General features: G+C 42.9%; 1 protein-coding gene across 2 annotated transcripts in view; it reads right to left on the bottom strand.

Annotated features, from left to right (window-relative positions):
• Positions 1–15230, bottom strand: part of Gab2 (GRB2 associated binding protein 2) — a 156897-nt gene that overhangs the window by 69458 nt on the left and 72209 nt on the right. The window lies entirely within an intron of this gene.

Genomic DNA, 15230 nt, shown 5'->3' on the forward strand with positions numbered 1-15230 from the left:
GGGAGAGGGGAGAGGGGAGAGGGAGAGAACAAATGTGCAGGTCTTTGTTCAAATATTTCCAAGAACTTTCTAAACTAAGTGGAAGCCCTGCTAAACAGAGGAGTGCACAGGCTTCCTGTCTACAAAGCTGGTCCTATGTCCAGAAATTCCCAGATCTGATTGGTTTTCAGGTTCACCGGAAGAACTTATTTTTACAAACTGAGAGCGATCTGAAAGTCTGTCTTCCGTTTCATCAACTGTAAATAAAGATAAAACTCAAGCCTTTTTACAGGTAAATGGATGCAACAAAAGCCCCTACTCATCAGTGAAACAAATCAGGCCCACATGTGTAAACACCGTACTGTGTGAGAGCCTGAGAGTAAGTAAGATACAGAAGGCATGCATAATAGATAATGTGAAAGAGAAAGAAACTGCTCAAAGGGAAGAACAACTGGGATGCGGGAAAGGTGAAAGAAGAAAGGGAAAAATGTGACTATGACAGCTAAGCCAACTACCAATCTCTATTGGTTTAATGAAAGAAACAGTTAATCCTTACTTTTTTTTTTCTTGGCCAACTTTACATGCTTAAATCTGGTAACCTGAACAACTACTTTAAAGACAACAAAATACAGTGTAACAACAATTGTTGAATTCCTATCATCTCGTTTTTGGAAACTTTGTTTCTAATTTTTTTTTAAGGACAGGGTATACAGGGTCTCACTGCGTACACAGGACTCACGGTGATCCTCCTGTGTTCAGCCTCAGTGCTGGGCTTACAGGCTCGCACCACCACGCCCAGTCTCAGTGTTTTCTCAGCGTGCTCCTGGGGGTGGGGCTGGCACAGCAAGCCTGGGGATCGAACCCCCGGCCCCTGCATCTGCCTAAGCAGGTGCTTTAATCTGCTGAGCTATTTGGCCGGTCCTAAATTTTTTAAAAATTGATTTTTATTCTTAAAAAAATACCCTGAGAGACTGTTGGGTGTGGTGGCACATGCCTACAATCCTGGTGTTGGAGGCTGGAAGAGGAGGACTGCTCTAAGTTCAAAGCCAGCCTGGGCTACACAGTGAGACCCTGTCTCAAAAACAAACCCACCAACCAAACAAAACTGAGATGTAATCCACATATCATAAATGTTAGCATTTGAAAGTCTAAAATTTAGTGTGCTTAGTATATTAACAGAGCTTTGCATTAGCACTTATTCCAGAATATTTTTACCACTTCAAAAACAATCTTACCATGGATACAGCTCAGCAGCACAGTGCCTACCTGGCAAGCACAAGGTCGTGAGCTTGATTCCCCGGTAACCAACGAAACAAAACCAAAACTCAAACCCAGTAGGATATTTCCTGTTCTCCCATCTCACCCACTGATCTAGTTTCTGTTTGTACAATTCTGAACTTTCACTGAAATTTTGGACTCAACCACGTGGCTTTCCATGTCTTCTTTCACCCAGCACAAGCCTGGAATGTCCCTCTTGGATAGCTTGCACATCAGACGCTACATTCTGGCTAATTCTCCATGACATGTACACAGTACCACATTGTGCTTGTCTAGGGTAGGCGCTCCGACTGTTGCAACTTTCTGGTTATTATAAACAAAGTTATGTGCGCTTCTGTGTAAATATGTTTCACACAACATACTTCACTTGGGCATCTAAGTAGAAGAACTGTTAGGTTATATAGTTACTTTTAACTTTTTGGAAAAACCAGTTCTATTCCATAGCCCTATCATTTTATAATCACAAGAGCAAAGTAAAGGCAGGACACATCTGTAATTTTTTTTCAGTGCTGGGGATCAAACTCAAGGCCTCACACATATGAGGTAAGCACTGAGCCACGTGCCCAGCCCAAAGCAGGCTGCATGAGTCAGGTGCTCCTCATGCTTGCCAACACATTCCTATCCATCTTTTCAAGCACAGCCACAGAAAATAAAAGGTGTGTGTATGTGTGTGTGTGTGTGTGTGTGTGTGTGTGTTAGGGATTGAACCCCGGGTTCTCAGACTGTTTCAATCCAGTCTCCTTTTTTGAGACAGACAGGGTGTCCCTAAGTTGCCCAAGCAAGGTCCAAATTTGATCCTCATCCTGGCCCAGCCCCCCAAGTAGTAAGTATTACAGCTGTGTATGTGCCATCAGGTTTTGGTAGTTCTGATGTGCATTTCTTTAATGGCTAATGCACTAAGTACCTTTTAAATTGTTGATGGGCCATGCAGATATCTTTTTTTGAGAAATGTTTATTCAAATTCTTTGCCCACTAAAAACAACAACGAAAACAAACACCTTTGAGCTGGGTGTGGTGGTGCACAGGAGGACCGCTGCAAGTTCAAGACCAGCCTAGGCCACACAATGAGCTCAAGGCCTGCCTAAACTGCATAGCAAGACCCTATTTCAAGAAGTCAAAACAAACAACAACATTTAAAGCCCCAAATCATGGTTTTAGTTTTAATCCACCAGGCAAATGTTAGGGGATTAGTCAGAATTTACTTTTGGAAAGAAAGAGTATTTAGTTCTGTTCCTGTTATGATTTGTGCATAGTTCTGGAAAGAATATTTGAGGGACATGACCCCTACACATATCATTAATGGGCTTCGGGAATTATTTTTTTTAGAACAGGGCAGTAGATTACTGAATGTGTGTCATATATGAAAGTGAAGTCTCTTGACTTCTGTTGTAGGAACAGAACAGTTTGTATTGTATTGTTTGTAATTGTAATTTTTGTAATAAAATTGCTTCTGTTTGTAAAAAAAACAAAAAAACCAACACAAAATTCAATAATTTAAAAATGTTAAATTAATTATTTTAACTGCTCATTCATTAGGTATAACGTAATCATTTGATATATGCATACAGTGCGTAGTGATTAAATGAGAGTAGCACTTCTATCTCTTTAAACATTTAAAATTTTTGATTAATAATCATATGGTCGTGCTTATGGGGCACAATATGATTTTGGTTTTTTGTTTTTGGAAGAACCAGGGATTGAACTCAGGTCCTTGAGCTTGCGAGGGAAGCACTTATTTTACTGAACCATCTCTCTGGCCCTTGTTTTTTTTAAAAAAATTTTTTAATTTATTTAGGGTCTTGCTACATAGTTCAAGCTCATAGTGATCCTCCTGTCTCAGCCTCCCCAGTGCTTGGATTACAGGCACCTGCCAGCACACCTGGTTTCGAGACGGCATGGCATGCCTGGGGTTCCGGGCCTGGCACAGCATGTGGTAGCAGCGAATAAACTCGGGTCCTTCTGCTTGCCAGGCAGGTGCTTTGACCGCTGAGCTATCTCCCCAGCCCACAGTATGATTTTCCATATATGAATATTATGTGTATTGAGCAAGTTGGGGTAAAATTAATGTTTCTATATAATTTTTTTTTGGTTCTGAACCTTTTGAATTTTTCTTCTAGTTACTGATGAAATATATAATTGGCTATGGTTAACTGTAGTCACTGCACTGGGCTGCAGAACACTGGAATTTATTACTCTGACCTGCGTTTCGAGCCCATTATCCAGCTTTCCTCTACCACCATTCCAGGACAATCAGCAGTGTTTTCATACACCTGTGAGAAACTTGCTGAAAGAAATCACAAAAGCAACCTCACTCAAAATAGCTATAAAACCCACAAACTGACAATGAAAACAAAATCTAAGAATAAATTCCATGACAGAAATAAAAAGCTTTACAGTAAAAACATACTAAACACTAACAAAAGCAAGTGAAGAGCACATACACAAAATGCAGACTTCCACGTCCAGGAAGGGGAAGAATTCATATTGTTGGGGCCTGGGGAGATAGCTGGGCAGTCTAAGCACCTGTCTGACCAGTACAAGGACCTGAGTTCGATTCCTGGTACCACATACCATGCAGGCTGTGGAGCCCCAGGTGTGCTACGCAGGCCCCAAAGTCAGGAAGTTGGTGCATACCTGTATTCCCAGTGCTCAAATATCAAAACTATCCTAAAAGCTTCAGCATTGCTAAAAAGCCCAACCCTCAAGTCTCCTCTGAGATTTAAGGACACCTGTTAGCTGGGAGCTGCTGCATAAATGAAAACAAAGTGAGAGACTTCCAACGTTCAGTGACACAGGATAAACACTCCCATTCCTAAGTTAGAAGCAGGGACACCAAGGAATGGGACCAAGGCAATCCAGTGTCTGGCAGGGTAAACTAAGTCCTGTAGTTCCACGTGCAGCATCTGAGGCAATCCGTGGCGTGAACTCCAAAGGGCTCGGGGGCTCTGCCCCTACAGCACTACCAGCACTTGTAGCTCCCACGGCTGCTCTGAGGCCAGCGCTGCTCCCTTCTTGCAGTTTTCTTTAGATGAGCCATATTCCTGGCTTCTCCAAACTTCTGGAGTCTCCACTGCACCTCTGGCTTCGCACTCACAGCTCCAAATGCTGCCCTCTCCCAGGCACACCACCTGGCCACCCAGGCCTTCTTCTGCAATCTGTGTGGATGCCTTCTCGACCCCAGAACTCTTCTACCCTGCACACACCTACAATCAGTGCCACGTGGCTGATGCCTCAGCCTGCTGCCAGCTAGAGCAGTGGCCAGCTTCCCTGTCTCTTGGCTAGGGGTCAAGTGCCTGGACCTCTGAGCATTCCGAATCCAATTCTGAGGAACAAATTCTTGAGGCCACTGCCATTCTGGAACATGGTGCCCTGGGGTTTTCTTCTTAAAACAAAGGCTTTCATTTTTGAAATTTTGAGGCTGCAAAGGGCGCAGTCCAGCTGGTTCTTGTGATGTCCTCAGGCTACCTTTTGTATTCTCTTATTCTTTTTCAAGAAGCAGATCTCCTTACGTCCTTTGCTCTATATTTGCAGTCCACAGCTTTATTGGAGCTTCCTTTCTGGTTTTTTTTTTTCAGCAAAACTCAGGCCATTGCACTTATCAGGCAAGCATTTATTCTATTGAGCTATCTCCCCAGCTCCTGGAGCTTCCTTTCTGGCCAAATGAAAAATGTTTCTGCTGGACTCTGTGCTCTAGATTCTCCACACAGATCTGGCTAAAAGGCCCCACAGAAGCCATGCTGTGACCTTAACATTAGACTGCCTTGAAATTTCTTCTGCCAGATTAATTAATTAGGCTGCCCCTGTTAACCTTAGTCTCAGGCAGTCTTTGGACATGATCAAAATGTAGACAAACTTTCTGCCACGGCATAACACACATTATCTGGACAACCAATGCAGTTCTTCCCAGAAGAAATCTATTGAGTCTGATCTTCACCAGCAGGATTACTATCAGCATTCTGGTCTTCTGAACTCTGAGCAGAGTCCCCCATACAGTACAGCCTAAGGCACTCCAGCTCTACTTTCTCTTTCAGTATCTCCAAATCTTTCCAAACTCTTGCCATCAGCTATGCCCAAAAGCTCCAGAACCACACAGTCAGGTATAATTACAGCAATGACCCCACTTCTCTGATACCAATTCCTCAGTTTTTTTTTTTTCTCATTTTTGAGACAAAATACCCATCACCAAAACTTGTAAGGGGAAAAGTTTATTTTATTTAGCTCACAGTTTATAGAGGTGTCAGTCCATAATCCACTGGCTCTAAGGCAGAGGGACAACCATTTACGGCAGCAGAAGACAGCAAAATAGATAAGGGACCTCTCAGCACCTTTCTGCTCCTATATCTTATCCAGACTGCTGGCATTATCCAAACCACTCAATGGACTGCCTAGAAATCACATACCTTTAATCCCAGCACCACATCACATATCCTTAATCCCAGTATCACATACTCTAGATCCAGCCACCTCTGAAAAAGCCCTATGCCCACATGTGGGCTTGTGGGCACATCGAGACAAACTGTAACAGCCTCCCTCGGGCTGCAGCAGTAGTCCGTGCCAGCTCTCCTCACCATCCCTGAAGCGTATGAGTTTCCACATGGATCAAAACTGGTTATCTAGATTCACCTCAGACCTCAGAGCCTGGAGGACAGACAGAGAATGAGCCAGAGGAACACAGTGGCACATCTGTTTGCTGGAGCATGAGGTGGTGCGGCACGAGCTACTGGAAAGCTATAGTCATTGTGATGCTCTGTTACCTTAAAGTTCAGCTGAACACCATGGCTAGAACTAGTGTCAACTGAATAGTGTGTCCTAGAGCCCTCCCTTGCCTAAAGGTGATCTTGGTAAAAGGAGTGTTTCATTCCCTGTTTAGAGTAGTGTGCCCTAATTTTGGAGTGTAGTCCCTTAGGAATATACCTTGCTGCTAGTCAAGATGAAAAGAAAAGCAGAATCATGTGTTTGATTCTGCTTCTGCTTAGGTAAATATGAGTTAAGCTGCAGTGGCAAGCATTTGTAGTACATTTCTTCTCATGAAAGTAGAAGAAAAGTGTAAGATTATGTCATCTCAAACTCCCCCCCTGCAGGTCATTCCCTGTTGCAAATGGACTGACTTAAACCTTGTTTTAATAGCAGCCAACCCCATTAGGCTTATAAAGACTCTGTTCTAGCTTTACATTGCACGAGGAACCATGGGGAAGCCAAATGGACTCTTTTCAATATGTTGGTGAAGCATATCAGACAAGATGATTCTATAGGGCCATGTCTGCTTTGTATGTTTGTGTGTTAGATACTATTATCCATTTTTATTTATGAACATAAAAAATAAACAGTACTGGAATCTAGTGTACTTCTATGATGAAAAGTGATGAAGAGTGTGAAAGAAACACCAGATTTTGTGGAGTGATGCTGCCTGCTGCCATTCGCAAAATTTGTGCTAACTATAGGAGAGACACATGACATTCTAAGAGCAAGACTGTGGAGAAAGGAACACAGTACAGATTTTTTTTTTTTTCAGATGCTGGTTTTGGTTGTTCAAGAAGTCATGGGTTGAACTGGGCATGGTAGCATATGCCTGTAATCTCAGCACTCAGGAGGCTGAGGTAGGAGGATTGCTGCAAATCTGAGGCCACCTTGGGCTATACAGTAAGTTCAAGACCAACCTAAAGTATAAAGCAAGACCCTGTCCTGAAAACCAACCAATTAACCAAACAAAAAAGAAAGCTATGGGGGCCGGGGAGATGGCTCAGTGGAATAAGTGCTTCCCTGGCAAGCTCAAGGACCTGAGTTCAATCCCTGGTTCCACAAAAAAAAAAAAAAAAAAAAAAAAAAAAAAAAAAAAAAAAGAAAGCTATGGGTCTCCTTACAGTGATCTAACTATTTATTTATTTATTTATTGTATTTTAGGGAAAGGTCTACAGGGTGTTCAGGTTCTCACTACTAGATTGGACTCACAGTGATCCACCTGTTTACAGCCTCCCAAGAGCTGGATTACAGGCGCACATCACCACGCCCAATCTCAATTGCCATCTCAGCGCACCCTGGGGTGGGGCAGGAATGGCAGACCTGGGGATCGAACCTCTGGCCCTCTGCTGAGCTATTTGGCCAGCCTTGGGTCTAACAATTTATCTGGTGAGACACATTCCACAGCCATAATGATGGCCACCAACAAACTCATGATTAATCTACCTGCTCCACAGAAGACCAAAAGATTACAATAGAACATGAAATATGGAAGCCAATATAGTGAACATAAACGGTTTAGGAGCATATGACTTTACCTAAGCAGAAGTTTGGTTGTAGGAATTAGTCACATTATATTACATCTTTGCTGCCTATAATAAAATGCCATTTCCTTTCTCAAAATAACCATTTTCTGGCAGGCATGTGGCATATACCTATAATCTCAACACTCAGGGGACTGAGGCTGAAGGACTGCTCAGAGTTCAAGGCCAGACTGGGCTACATAGTGAGTTCAAGGTCTATACAGGTACTATAAAGCTACCAAGTCAATGGAATACAGTTGTGTTTTGCTGATTTGTGGCCAGGCAGTCAACAGCACAGTACTGCCTATTCTATGCGCCCTTTTCTAGTCTTCTAAACAAAGACATGACTAATTACATACTATCCTATAACCACCCAAAGACAGTACTAAAAGTGATATATTTTTAACTTCTGGATTTATTATTATTTTTCTTATTTGTATTTTAGGGAAGGGTCTATAGGGTGTCCAGGGTCTCACTTTTACATTGGACTCACATTGATCCACCTGTTTACAGCCTCCCAAGAGCTGGGATTATAGGTACGCGTCATCATGCCCAGTCTCTCCGGGACTGGGGATTGAACTCAGGCCCTTGCACTTGCCAGGGAAGTGCTTATTCTACTGAGCCATCTCTCCAACTCCCCCAGTCTCAATAGCCAGCTCAGTGCACCCGGGGGGCGGGGCCAGCATGGCAGGCCCAGATTGGCCCCTGCACCTGCCTGCAGGCGCTTTAATCCGCTGAGCTATTTGCTGGCCCTTAATTTTTGGATTTAAATTCTTGTAAATGATAGATAACAACAGTGAGACCTTCAGTATTACTTTTACGTTTCCCCGAGAGGATCTCACACGATATTTTATTAGGTTGGTATGGGCATCACTGTTTCTGACAATCAGTGAAGTAGTGTCTCAATATCTTGCACACTTTTAACATTAAAATGTTTTGTTTTCCACTTCTAATAGGTGATTAATGTTTAACACAGACATTTACACTGTTTGTTAAGACTTAAAATTCAACCATAATAGGTTAGGACTATAAAATTAACTATAAAATGTTGAATCTTGGCCAGCTCAGTAATGTGATATGTTTTCATATCTCTTCTAACATTATGGAACACAAAAGAATAAAATTGTTTTTAGCGATTTAATACTTATGAACTTGAATTATCACTTACTTATCAGGCCTACATATCATTTACTTAATAGAAAAGACTTCTGAATCTTTCTCCTCTCTTTCACTTTAAGAATCTTTGCATTACTTTCAGGACTGTATAAGTTACATTTATATTGAAGAAAAAATTGGTAATTTTCAGTTTTGCCCTTATAAGTTTTACTTTAGGTGACATTAATATATCCAAAATGGTACAAGTCTTATAGAAGGACCTTGTCCTATTTAATGCAGCTCATAGAAGTCTTAATTGACTTAGAGTTTTATAAATGAACAAACTACTTTTGATAAGAAATTTATTCTGTCCTATTTTTCTGAATGGCAAATCACAGAAGCAGGCTGATTTGGATTAAATGTGCTAACAAAGTAGTTCTTAATTTTTGCTATTAAGTCAACTCTACCATTTAATATTTTAAATGTAACAGAGCTTATATGAAAGTTTCCTTTATTCTGGTAAGAGTTTTGTTTATGAATAGTTTTATACTAAATATATAAAATCCCTAAGACTAAAAATAAAAGGGCCTGGGTGTGGTGACGCATGCCTCCAATGTCATCCCCTTGGGAGGCTAAGGTAGGACTGAAGCCAGTCTGGGCAATTTAGTGAGGTCCTGTCTCCAAAAACACGCTGAGAGTGGAGCTCAGCAGCAAGACTGCTTACCTTGCACGCTCTAGGTCCTGGTTCAGTCCCCAGAACCAAAACCAAAAACACCACGGTAAGAACAGTTGCAAATATGATCCAATGATGAATATTAAAATTAGTGGGAAAAATCTAAGGAGAAACATATATCTGAATATCAAAGTACTTCCCAAATGTTTATCCATTATAAAAGTAAACACAGCAACTTTTTTTTTTTTCTCCGAATGCCTTCAGGGCAGGTTTGGCTGGCTTGAGTTGTGGGGATCGAACCACAGCAAGCTGAGCCTGACTGCTTTGCTGAAGCAGCCACTTAAAGAGCTGAGCTAAGGGGCAGGTCCCCAACACAGCAACTTTATAGCTACAAAATCTAGCAGATGTTCTCACCTCCCATCAAGTCATTTAAGGTTAATGTTACCAGTAGTTCAGACTTTCTGACACTATATACCTCTGAAAGAAAGACTGAGAAAAAGCACATCATCTTCCTGGTGATCTTCAAAATTGGCTACTCTCAATTACCCATGAGACAGCACTAGACAAACCCACACTGAGGAATGTTTTACAAAATATCTAATCAAAGCTCTTTTAAAAAACAAAGTCAAAGATTGGACAGAGAAACTAAGAAGCAGTCACAGCCTGGAAAAGACCTGAGGCCTAATGCTATAGTGGATTGGATCCTGATTAGAATAAAGCGAAGAGTGAAATTCAAGGGGTCTTTGTTCATAGGATCATGCCAGCGTTAACCGCTTTGATAATGTCACCACAGTGCAGTGCTAACACTAGTGAAGGCTCCGCAAATGATGCCTGGTGTCTTAGTTACTTTTATCCTGACTGAAACAAAACACTCGGCATCCAAGGGTTAAGGAGGAAAGGTGCACTGCAGCTCGCAGTTTGTGGAGGTTCAGTCCATAATCCACTGGCTCTAAGGCAGGTGGCCGGGCAGAGGGGCATCGCAGAACAGAAACAGTTCGTGTCAGGCAGAAGACAGCAAAAGCAGCAAGCAGCAATCCTCTTTCTGTCCTTACACCTTCGTCAGGCCACCCACCCTTAGGGCAGTCAGCACTCGCACCCAGGGCAGGCAGCCTTAATCCTAGCATCGCACCACGCATCAATCCCAGATCACATTCTGGATCCCAGCCTTACACACCCTGGGTCTAGCCACCTTCTAGAAGCCCCACCTATGACTGCGTGAGGCTTTGGGGGGCCTCGAGGTACAAGCCATAACACATGGGAGCTTGCTGCATTATTTTCACAATCCTTCTCTAAGTGTAACATTATTTCAAAATATTGTTTTTAAATTACACAGATTCTGATACTGTTCATGTGGATGGAAGCCTCAGGTTCTGCTTTTCTAACAAGTTCCCAGCAGAGGCGAAACCCCGCGTGAGCATCAGTGATTCTCAGACGCAGTGATGCATCAGAATGACCTTGTCTCAGTTACTCTTCTCTCGCTGCTAGGACAAAATACCTGACATTCAAAATTAGGGAAGGAAAAGTTTATTTAGCTCATAATTTGTGGAGGTTTCAGTCCATTCTCAGCTGGCTCTAAGGCAGACTTGGCACATGGCAGAAGGAGGCAGTTTACAGTGGTGGAAAATAGCAAAACAGCAAGAACAAATGGGAGGAGTAGTGGACGAAGGCTACAGAGAGCAAGTCTGTCTCCCTTACGTTGTGTTCAGGCTACACCCCAGGCTGGTGCAGCACTCACACCCATAATCCCAGCAGCACTCACATCCATAATCCTAGTGGATCATGAGTTAATCACAAATTCTAGAAGTCCACCCCATGACCGCATGAGGCTTTGGGGGGACAACTAGACACAAACCATAACATGGAGGCTTCAGTTCATGCTCAGCTGGCTCCAAGGCAGAGTGGTACATGGCACAGAGCAGCTGTTCACGGCTGTGGCAAAGAGCAAAGGAGGGGCAGCAGCTCCCTCAGCTAGCGAGGCTCTTTCCGATTATACAGATTACCCGACCCAGAGCCCACGTGTAGTACTCACACCTGAAGTCCCAGCATTGGATCAAGAATCAGCCACAACCTCCAGAAGCTACCCCATGACTGCATGAGGCTTTGGGGGGACAGCTAGACAGAAACCATAACAGACCTACAGAAGTTTTAAAAACAGATTTTTTGGCCTTATTCCCAGTGTTTCTGATTCACTAGGTCTGAAGTGGGGCCCCAAAATTCCCATTTTAACAACCTCCCTGGTGTCGTTGATGTTAATGATGGGATAAGTATGGTTCTTATATTTTAAAAGGCTATCAGGGACTTGCTCAGTTGTTTTAAAGTGATTGCTTGGGTAAACTCAGGGGCAGAGGATCGTGGTCTGATCCCTAGCTCCACATACACCAGACCCGCCCTTAAGGCAGCCTGAGCCAGCCCAAAAGGCAGCCCCCCCCACAACAAAAGCCTTCTCTACTTTTTAGAGCTGGGGATTTAGCTCAGTGGCACAGCACCCGCCTAGCAAGCATGAGGTCCCGAGTTCAATTCCCAGTACCCCGCCCTGCCAAAAAAAGGACATAATTTAAAGGCCAGCCAAATAGCTCAGTGGATTAAAGTACCTGCTTAGGCAGAGCACAGAGGCCAGGGTTTGATCCCCAGCGTGCTGTGCTGGCCTCGCCCCTGGGGTGCACTGAGATGGTGATTGAGACTGGGCATGGTCGTGCACGCCTATGATCCCAGCTCTTGAGAGGCTGAAGACAGGTAGATCACTATGAGTCCAACCTACATAGTGAGACCCTGTAGATCCTGTACTAAAATTTTAAAATAGTAATATAAAAATATTACAAACATAGGAATATGAAACAGAGCTTGGGTCTGGCCTTAAAGACTAAAGTATTTAAAATAAATGGTTAAACCCTGGATCCTTGCTACTCAGATTGAAACTTTTTAAAAAAAGTTTGTATTAGTCCATGTTTGTAGTACATAATGAAAAAAATGTAGTGCATAATGATTAGATTCCTTGTGGGAAGGTGGTACACGTCCATGGCACATCTTAGGTCTTCCTAGTTCTACTACTGCTACCTTCCCATTTCTTCTACCTTTGGTTCTCTTCCCATTTGCAAAAATCTGGTAGAATGAACTTCAAATGACTGTAATAATTTTAAGAACTGGATTTGTGTTTTGTGTCTTTCTCATACCTTTTTTTTTTTTTTTTTTAAAGCTCCTGTTATGTATTCCAGACTGACCTTGAACTTACTCTGCAACCCAGGCTAGCCTTGAACTCGTGGCAATCCTCCCGCCTCAGTCTCCTGCCTGCCCAGGATGCAGTTGTTCAGCAGTATCCAGCCCTTTGGGGTAAAATGGAATTTCAGTGTTGTTTTAATTTGAATTTCTTTAGTGGCTGTTGAACATTTTTTCATGTATTCATACTTTGCCATTTGTACTTCTGAGAAGTGTCTGTTCATTTCACCTGGCTATTTTTTGACTAGATGTTTTATTTTGGGGGGAGTTCTAACTTTTTTATATCCGCATCTGCATATGTGAATGATTTGGGTAGATTTCCAATATCAAAACACACTCAAAAGGACACAGTTATCAAAACCACATACATACACACACACACATATAGCTAAACGGAATAGAAAATTAGCTACACTAAATGCTTGGGATTCATTAACCACTACATTGAGCTCTGTGCATCCTACAAACGTTAAAAAAAGAAAAAGAAACTAAGAAAATAGCTTTGCAAGCCTTTCACTGATTCAGTTACTATGCGAACTAAATTGATAATGTGGATCAAATAAGCTGAGAAATGTAAAATATTTCATTGATTAAGCATAGAAAAATATCGTAGGATAGATCCTACAACATATTAGATGATTTATATAGATCCAAGGCTATATATATTACATGTATCAATATTTAAGCCATTCTACCCACTTTATGACAAAAAAAGTGAAAGTTCTGAGAGATGAAATGACAGATTCTGTGCATAGTCAGTGGCTGGGCTAGCTTCCAACTCAGCCCGGTCCAACTCTAAAAATCTGTGCTCCTTCCATAAGCTAATAGTTGCCTTTGCCACATAAGGAAGCATATAATTAAATTGACATAAGAAAAAATAGAATGTACACATACTTCTCTATTTTTATTAAAAGAAAAATAAGTTGGGATCTTAATTAGTTCTAAGTCAGCAGGCCTAAAACTTTCCTTACTATTTCAGGTAGTAAGGATCAGATCTGAAGGCTAAATCCTAGAAAAGGAGGATTTTCATTTTCACGAAAGGACTCGCGACGATGAGGGGAGAGAATGCGCAGCTCCACGCTCCATCCATGGGTCGTTACCGGCTCCGTGCCACGTGCTGATAGCACTGGGGCTCTAGCGTTGCTACTCTGCACACTGAGCCCCTAATTGCATGTGGTTTGCACAGACAGATGCCAAATGATCACCCTTCCCTAAAGCAGAACCCAGGCCTCGCCAGGGCAGGCATTTGATGAGCATCTGTGCGTCACCCACTCCACAGGTCCCTGGAAGCGTCTCAAGGCCTAAACTGGAGTAGCTGTATCGGAATGACAACATACACAGCCTTCATTTTGCAAAGTTCTCCCATCTGCAGACTTAGCTACCATGGCTTAGTTCAACACCACCAGGCTCCCAGCAGCACGGTTCAGTTATAAGTTACTACAGTGCATTAACTGTTAGAACGAAAGGCAAACTCTGCCACCATGCTTTATGTCCACAGGCCACTACATAAGTGATGAGATCCACCCTGTGACCAGAGACCAACCAGGTCACTTCTTGCAAAGCCTGCTATGCTCAGTGACTGTACATCTGCCACAGTCAGTGCGCAGCCGCCAAATATGCAGTTGTGTGGTCTTCTCTCCAGCAGTGAATTCACAGGACATTTTATAAAAATGGATGATAAAAAGAGAGAACCAGCCAACATAGAGCCAAGCACAACAAAGAAACAGTAACAGCTCTAAAATTCAGATCTAGTATAAACAGAGCACAACAGCAGAGCATAGGAATGCCCACCCTGGGCTATGTGAGGGACAAGATCCAGCCAGCGTTCTGTTGTGAGTTCTTTGTGTAGTCTAAGTTCTAGTCCTCTGAAGACCAGCTGGCAGAATATCTTCCCATTCTGTAGATTGTCTCTTCATTCTGTTGATGCTTCTTGTGTTGTGCAGCAGCCTTTTAATTTGATGCGATCCCATTTGTTGATTCTTGGTGCCATTTCCTGCGCACTGACTGTGGCTTTTACACTGAGGTGCTTCTCTAATCCTTTAATTTCTTTTTAATTTTTTTAAATTTTGAGCCAGGGCCTCACCAAATCACAGAGGTTGGGCTCAAACTTACAATCTGACTTTCTCCTTCCAGAGTGCTGGGACTACAAGTGATTGGCACCATGCCTAACTTAGAATGACACTTAGAACAAACAACACGGCTTAGGATGTAGCTCAGTGGTGGGACACTTGCCTAGTATGTGTTTGGGTACAAAGCCCTGAGCTAAATCCTCAGTACCACAAAAACAAACCAAAAAGCTGAAAGATTCTGTGCCCCTTAGTGATTCTTAGTTAATTCATCCAACACAGGTCCTTGGCACCAATGCTTTAAAAATATTCCTCCTTCATTCTTATGTGCAGCCAAGCTTGAGACTTACTGATTTAGGCTGTACGCCTCAGAGAAATCCTGCTTCTCTGACAGGATTTCATGTACAGTCACATAAGCACTACACTAGGGTCTGAACAGATGGGCCAGAAGAGACAGAGATGGAGCAACGGAAGGATAAAGGTGAGCTCTCCCTGTGGCATGGCTGAGCGGCAGGGCACGGGGTGCTATGAGAGCTAAGGGGAGGCGAGAAAGACCGCAGGCTGAGAACGGCGCTGTTGGCACCGGGAAGAAGCACCGCAGGCCCTTCCCCTGCGCACCGCCCCACCATCACTGCTTTCCCAGGTGAGCAGTATCAAGACCACAGG

Source organism: Octodon degus, unplaced genomic scaffold (assembly GCF_000260255.1).
Source record: "Octodon degus isolate 3935 unplaced genomic scaffold, OctDeg1.0 scaffold00049, whole genome shotgun sequence".
NCBI classification, from domain to species: domain Eukaryota; kingdom Metazoa; phylum Chordata; class Mammalia; order Rodentia; family Octodontidae; genus Octodon; species Octodon degus.